At 52.3% G+C, this 7,685-nt stretch overlaps 3 non-coding genes across 3 annotated transcripts; 1 reads left to right on the forward strand and 2 right to left on the reverse strand.

Annotated features, from left to right (window-relative positions):
* The first annotated feature begins 641 nt into the window (after positions 1 to 641).
* Positions 642 to 723, forward strand: TRNAS-UGA. The gene has a single exon. It is a non-coding gene; the product is annotated as a tRNA-Ser (tRNA).
* A 3,971-nt stretch (positions 724 to 4,694) lies between these two features.
* TRNAD-GUC lies at positions 4,695 to 4,766 on the reverse strand. Its single transcript has one exon. It is a non-coding gene; the product is annotated as a tRNA-Asp (tRNA).
* Positions 4,767 to 5,154: 388 nt separating this feature from the next.
* On the reverse strand, positions 5,155 to 5,236 carry TRNAS-AGA. The gene has a single exon. It is a non-coding gene; the product is annotated as a tRNA-Ser (tRNA).
* Between the last annotated feature and the right edge of the window lie 2,449 nt (positions 5,237 to 7,685).

The raw sequence follows: 7,685 nt of genomic DNA on the forward strand, positions 1-7,685 counted from the left end.
ACGCGGCCGCACTCAGGCCCTGTGTGTGCGGGGAGGTGCACAGGCTCCCAGCCGTGCGGCCGCTTCTCCCCTCCTCCGGGCCTGGGCCTCCCTCCCCGGGCAGGGACCACCCCCCCCCGCCACCCAGGGTGGTCTTGCACCTGCTCCTCCCCGCCTCTCCCACTCGCACCCCCCGCTCCTGTCGGGTTTCAACCAGTTCCTTTAAAGCAGGGAAGGGCAAGGCAGGTGAAGGCCACGGAAGCTACCGAAGTTTCGGTGATGCGCACTGATGGCAGACGCCGGTCCCCAGCCCCCCAGCGCGCTCCCAAGGCCACTGACGTCTGCAGGTCCGAGGCCGCCGGGACCACCGCCGGCTCCAAAGTGCCCCCTGCCCCGGGACGCGTGGTCGGCGGTGACGAGGGAGTGAACTCTGGGAACTACAGTCTTCCCTGATGTCCGCCCGCGCCGTTCGATTCCCTTGGCTCCTGGGTGACCCCTGCACCCAAGGCTGAGAGGCCTCGCGTGGACGCTGACCTGACACCCACACCCCAGCCTCCCTACCTATGGCGCTTCTCGGCGTCACGGCAGGTGCAGGCGCAGGGCGGCCGGTGCTGTGAGGTGGCTAACCTTCAAAATCCCTGGCAAGCGGCACCTGCTAGCAGGTAGTCGTGGCCGAGTGGTTAAGGCGATGGACTTGAAATCCATTGGGGTCTCCCCGCGCAGGTTCGAATCCTGCCGGCTACGTTTTGCCCTTGGCACCGCTTTCATCCAACAGAACTACTGAGTTCTGGTCCTCTTTGGGGATCGCCCTGCCTCACCCGTTACCTGCTTCTCTGGATCAAACAACCTCCCCCTCCGATTCCAAACACCACTGTGTCAGAATCAAGGACGTCTGGTTGCAAACGGATCAGCGGAGCTGTTTGGGTGTGGACCTCTGATCTGCGAAGGCCATTCCTTTTCCTCAGTCCCGGCTCACAGCCAAGCTGGGTTCGCTCAGCACCCAAGTCCCACCCCCATCTTCTGGAGAAGAGGATTTGCCACCTGCCACGTCTGTTCTCCGAACTCGGGGTTTATAAGACAGTATTCTCTTCAACAGCGACCAGGTTTTGAATCCTTACTGTGTCCCAAGCGCGGAATTTGGGACTACCTGCATTGCCTCATTTAACCCTAGACCCCTCTCAGGTAGATAACACAAGTCTCATTTTACAGGTAAAGAAACCCAAGACTGAGCGGCACAGCACCGCACAGGAAAATGATACCTAGAGCAAGGGCTTTCTCACATGCAGTCATGAAGTCACTTTGCACAAATATCACAGGGACCAGTGGTTAGCAACTCAATCCTGGTGTAGTTTATACATAGGCCTGGCTTTAACATCTGTTCGTATTTATCAAGCATTCGTCACGTAAACATTTCCAAGTGCTTTATGTATGTTAGCTTGTATGATCCTTACAACATTCATATGAAGTGAATACTATTATTACCCTTAGTTTACAAATCTGGAAACAGACGCCCAAAGGAGTAAAATGATTTGACCAATGTCACCCCGCTAGTAAGTGGCAGGGCTGAGCTTGAAGAGTGGGGGAGGTGGGGAAATGCCTGTCAAACAAGAGTAGAGCCGCTGGGGGCTTCAGTGTCCCAGGAAGCTCAGAATAAGAGCGTCTGGAGGGGCGACACTGCCGAGCTGAGCTCAGCCCTCATGTCTATACCCAAAAAGCCCGAAGTTGGAGCAGGTGTGGGTGACGCTCAGGGTTCCGCCACGGCTACTGGTCTACACTCGGAAGTTAATGTTGCTGCTTGACTCTTATTCAGATTTTTGCCTCCAGAGAGAAATCTAAGTGGCTGGTCAGGAGTGTGAGGTTGTTACCTGCTGTGTATGAAGTGTTTTGTTAGCCCAAGTTGAGGGAGTATCATTCCGCAGCAATGACGTTTTACCCGTTTTTGAGTGATAGTAACTGATTATTACTGTGGCTTCACATGAATGGTTAGTTTGTAAAGAGCACTGCACCCATTAAACCTTCTCAGACCGAGAAGTCCAGAGCCCAAGAGTGGGGAGTGTTTGCTAAACCACAGGGAGTGGGGATTTCTGGTTGGAGAGCAAGAACAGAATCCATGTGGAGCCCCATTCAAATACCATCAGGGAAGAGGCCTGTTGCTTCGGGTAGACTGGGTGTATTGAACGAACTCGGGAAGTTAGAGTCTCAGATTGAGAGTCTCGGTGCCTCACAAAGGGGGGGGGGGTTGGGGAAGGGGACTTATAAGAGCTTCAGGAGCCGGAAGCAGTCATACGATGATTTTAGAGCAAAATTACGAATGCAGATCTGTGGCGACAGTGGTCAGAATACGTAGACTAAGTCAGTGACCGGAGGTCTTATCTTTGGAATGTGAGTCCCTGCGGAACCACTCTGTGGTGTTGCCACAACACATGCAGGTCAAATGGTGCGCAGAGAGGTTGAGCCTGGGTAGTTTCTCTTGCATATTAAGGTCTGACTCACCTTATCCATTAGTTGTGTCCTAGAATCACATTTGGAAGTTCTGGTTTCTTTTCACTAATTGTCTGTTTTGGTCCAAAGATGGCTAGAAATGAGTCAAACAGCACAGAATGTAAAGAAGTGGGTTTTAAAAAGAAAAAAAAAAAGAAAATCAGATCAGTTAGAGAAAAACTCCCAAATCTGACAGCACAGTCTCTGGCCCACACTCACTGTGCTCAGTTTCTCCATCTTACAACTTACAGACTCCAGAGGAGAGTTCTCTGGTCCCAGCCCTCGTTCCGCCCTTCTGCTGCACAGCCAGCGGCCACAAACTTACTGGAGCCTGATGGCTGATTTGGGAAACAAAGTATAAACTCAGAGGCTCACTATTCTGGTTTGCAGAAGAGAGTGGGAAGGAAAGTCCAGGTAGGAACAGACCTTGGGTTGGTAGAAGAACAAAGTGAAACAAAACCCTCCCACAACACACACACAGACACACACTGAGGGGGGGGGAGGAGGAGGAGGAACAGGAGCTGGAAGGAACAGGCGCAGGAGTGACCGTCAGGGTCCCCAGTCCTGCAGTGTCGCCCCTCCAGACCCTCTTATTCTGAGCTTCCTGGGTCACTGAAGCCCCCAGCGCCTCCACTCTTGTTTGAGGGCATTCCCCGCGCCCCCCCCTCTTCAAGCTCAGCCCCAGATGTCAAGCATTTCTTAAAGCCCGCCTCTTCCGCAGAGGCCTCCGGAATGTCCACAGTTTGGGCTCCGACAGAGCTTCCGGGAAGATTCCTGCACATGTCTTTCAAGCGAATGTATGTTGGGATGTTTGCCGGGCTGATGTCCTCACGGGTGGAACTGTGGAACCACTGTGAATGTGTATGTTCAGGCTTTAGTCCTGAAAATGCCAAAGAAGTTTTTGCAAGTGATCGAACCCGTTCTCATTCCCACAAATGAGAGTCCGGCTGTCCCACATCCTTGTCTTCTGTCGTTTTATTTTAACCTTTCTAACAGGTCTGTGGTTGTGAAGGTTCATTTTAGGTGGTAACCTGCTGGGCCATGTGCTCAGTTATTATTCTATGTTTCTGTGAAGGTGTTTTTGGATGAGATTCACGTGGAAATTGGTGGACCCTGAGTAACGCGGATTGCCCTCCATCACGGGGTGCCCTCCTTCACAGGTGCCCTCCATCCGGGGTGCCCTCCATCACTGAGCGCCCTCCATCACGGGGGTGGGCATAAATAAAGCAGAAGACTGACCTCAAGCAGAAGGCATCTGTTGGCAGAACCCCTCAGACTCAGCTCCTCTGAGTCACCAGCCCGCGGCCACTCCGACATCCTGGACTTGCCAGCCGCCCTAAGCTTGTGACCCGGTCCTACAAAGAGCTCTGTCTCTATGCATATGCATCCTAGCGGTTCCCCTTCTCTAGAGAACTCGAACTAATGAAGGAGGGGCACCTAATTGACTTTTCACTTTTTCTGATGATGTTATTGGTTATTTTGATTTCCTCTTCTGTGAAGGGCCTGTTGAACGTTTGCCCACCTTCCTATTGGATTGTGTGTCCGTTTCATATTCGTTTTCCTTATTTGCATCCCTGTGTGGAGAGTCCGGCTGAGCCGCGCGGGCGTTGATGTCTCAGCACCCATGGTCTTCGGCGGAGGCCCGCAGGCCCCGGGACGGGACACCAGGCCCCCGGACAGGTGCGTGCCGGACACAGCCGCCCGCACAGTCACAGCAAGCGTTCGCACCTGCCACGATGTTCCCAGTAGCCCTCGGGATCCAGGCTCCCCTGGTGACCTTGAGCCCCCCTTAGACTGGAGTCCTGCGGAGCTCACCGAAACCCCTCTTCTGGTTCGAACTGGCCCGTCCGGCCTTGGCCCTGGGACCCCGGAGCCCTGCACTCACGGGCCCCAATAAAGGCAGGTCCCAGGGCTCTGTCTGCTCTCTGCTTCGACCCGCCCACTCCACGCCCCCCGCTCTGAAGTGCGTGCGTCCTCCCTCCACCACCTGCGAGTAATGAGTAATGAACCTCTCGGTTGAAACCTCACTTGCGGTCCGCAGTTGAAGCTCGCCTAGACTCGCCACCCGGCTGAGTGCTCCCGCCAGCAGGCTGACTGAGCAAACGCGTCCCAGCGCGTCTTCCCCACCGGGTCGGGGAAGCCTGGAGGAGCGGCGGCGTCGGAGCGCTTCCAGCTCTCCGCGGCGGCCAGGCTTTCCAAAACGGGCAAGTCTAGACGCAAAAACTAGCCTTGTTCTCCCCGTCGGGGAATCGAACCCCGGTCTCCCGCGTGACAGGCGGGGATACTCACCACTATACTAACGAGGAGGATGTAGCGACCGCCTCCTGCGGTACCTCATAAACCGAATGTCGGAGGCCCACGTGCTCTGGGCCCCGAGGGCGGCTGCCGGCGACCCCTGCCAGCGACCCCACCGCCCTGCCCGCCCTATGGACCCAAGGCGCCCGCTCCCCGCCGGGCGGCCCCGCCACGCTAGGGGAGGCAGGTGGCCGAACCGGCGACCGCCGGCTGCTCGAGAGCTGCCCCGAGACCCGCAGCTCCCGCGGCGCGACCCCGAGGCCACTGCACCTGCTGCGCCCCCGCCCCCCGCACAGCCGCGCCTCCTCCGGGTGGGGTTCCTGGGGTTTCACAAAACAGGCAGGGGGCGCAGCACGCTCTTGGCTGCTGCGGTGGCTGCCCGCCAGAAAAGGGGAAGGCCGTAGTCGGCAGGATTCGAACCTGCGCGGGGAGACCCCAATGGATTTCTAGTCCATCGCCTTAACCACTCGGCCACGACTACACGATGCTTGGCTCCTTTTTTCAAGTTGTAGGCAGCACAGAGCACCAGCCAGGCTCGCTTGACCGCTGCATCGGGCAGCAAGCCCCGTGAATGGAACGCGAACTTTCGGGTAAAATGGGGACGAGGCGGTGGTCTGGGCCGGGACTCTCGACGGGTCGCAGACAGAACCCAGGTTTGCTCGAACAGCCCTCACCGACCCACGGGCTTGGAAAGCCTGCTCTTCCGGGGCTCCTGGGAGCGGGAGGTGAGGTGGCTTCCGTGAAATCACCGCTTGGACCAAGGAAACGGGGCCGAGACAGCTGCTGGCTTAGTGGCTACAATGTGATCGTAATTGCAGAGCAATGGGAGTAACGTGTTGACCATCAAGGCATTACTGTGATGCTCTTCCTGTCACCGGGCGCCAAGGAGCCCTTAAAGAATTAGATCCTTATCGTTTTGCTTGGAAAATGTGTGCGAACCATAGTACACAGAACGACATACACAAATAGTCCCCATTTATAGAAAATGAAACCCCAAATTAAGCAAGTGCATTAAAAAAATCTGACGGGATACTCGCCAATCTAACAAGAGATCAAACAAGTGGAATGGAAGTGAGGGTAATGGTGTCTATTTCTATTACTTTTGTTTTCTTTATGTTTTTCATAATAAACATTGCTTTCTACATCATTTATATCATTGGAAAATATATAAATGGAAGAACAGGTTTAAATCAATATGTCACTGCATACCTTTACGATAAAAAATTAGATGCCCGTCCAAACACACACACGCACGCACACATCCCAATAATGACAACAACATCAACTACAACTGGATGTGTGTCAACAAAAAACTGACTACTAACTTCCCTGTGTGTGTTGGAATCATATAGCTACCGTTGTTTTCTGCTTTCAGCTTTTCTCTCACTTTCAAATTTTCAGGCAGAGCATATGCAGCTCTTTGTACTTGGGTGTAAAGAGTCCCCACACTTCTCTCAAACTATAGGATGATTCTATATCACTTGTCATCTGTTTGAAGAAACAGGGAGAGGTGTGGCATGGAAATTGATCTGGTAAAAAAAATGCAAGGATCTACTGACTCGATATCTCATTCTAGAAAATGACTTCTGGTTGATAACTTCATTTAACACTCAGAACAGTCCAGGAAGTGATGCCACCCACGTGTACAAGTAGAAAAATGTGGAGGTAAGAGAAGCTCATCAATCCACAGGGCTACTGACTGTTGGAATGAAAGCATCTAGTCTTCGTGTTTCCTTGGGAACGGGGAAAACGACCCCCTGGATAACAGAAAGGCAATAATTACTTTTTGGGCCCCCTGGGTAAACCCACTTGGTCGTGGCATCTCATGCTTTTTTAAAAACTACGTGATTTGGGTGCCTAGGTGGGTTGGCTGGTTGAACATCTGACCCAGAGATGTGTGACCGGCTGGGCATCTGACTTGATTTTGGCTCAGGTCACGATCTCACAGTTTGTGGGTTCGAGCTCCACTTTGGGATTCTCTCTCTCCCTTTCTCTTCGGCCCCTTCCCTGCTGTGCAAGTGCTCTCTCTCAAAATGAATAAATAAACATTTAAAAAATTGTTTCAAAATATAAACATACTATTTCCCTATGTTATGTCTAACGTCCAGCTTGTGCTTGGGTTTTTATTTCAAGGAGCATATTTTTAAATTAATTGTTCTATTGGTTTCTTTTTCTTCTTTTTATTTTGATGTAATTTCTAATTTATGGAGAAGTTGCAAGAATAGTACAAAGAATTTTCATAAATCCTTCGCCTATATTCACTTAATGTTAATTTATGTTTTTTCCATTGCTATATATATAGAAATAAATTTTACACATATATAATTTTTTTTTCTGAGCTGAGAGTGAGTTTCGGACAAGATGTCCCTTTACCCCTAAATACTTCAGTGTGTATTTCCTAAAACCAGGGACCTTCTCTTACTTAACCACGGGACAGTTATGATATCAGGATTAAAACTCTCGTGTGATCTAGAGACTTTGTTAATGTTTTGCCAATTGTGTGAATCCTTTATTTGAAGAAAAGTAGATGGCATTCAGTTGTCTTGTCTCTTTAGCCCTTCCGTCTGGAAGGGCTCCCCAATCTTTCTTTGTGTTTCATCTCACTGACCTTGAGTCATTGAGCTTGAGTTGGTCAGGTATTTTGTAGAACTCCTCCTCCACCTGAGTTTGATGCTTTCCCGAGAGTTACATTCAGATGGCGGGTGCGCTTTTAGCAGAACACGGCTCAGATGAGGTTGTGTTCATCGAAGTCCGTCTCCGGGCGGCACAGGACGCTGCCTGCCCCCTTGTCCCCACTGTCGGGTTACTGTTCTGTTTGGTCTTTCTCATCGTGACGCATGCAGCTCGCTTCTTCTGCATTCGATCCGGCAGCCAAAAAATAAGGTGCAGAAGGCGGCCGAGAACTGAGCGGAGGGAGCGCGGCGGTGCGG

Source organism: Suricata suricatta, chromosome 7 (assembly GCF_006229205.1).
Source record: "Suricata suricatta isolate VVHF042 chromosome 7, meerkat_22Aug2017_6uvM2_HiC, whole genome shotgun sequence".
Classification (NCBI taxonomy): Eukaryota; Metazoa; Chordata; class Mammalia; order Carnivora; family Herpestidae; genus Suricata; species Suricata suricatta.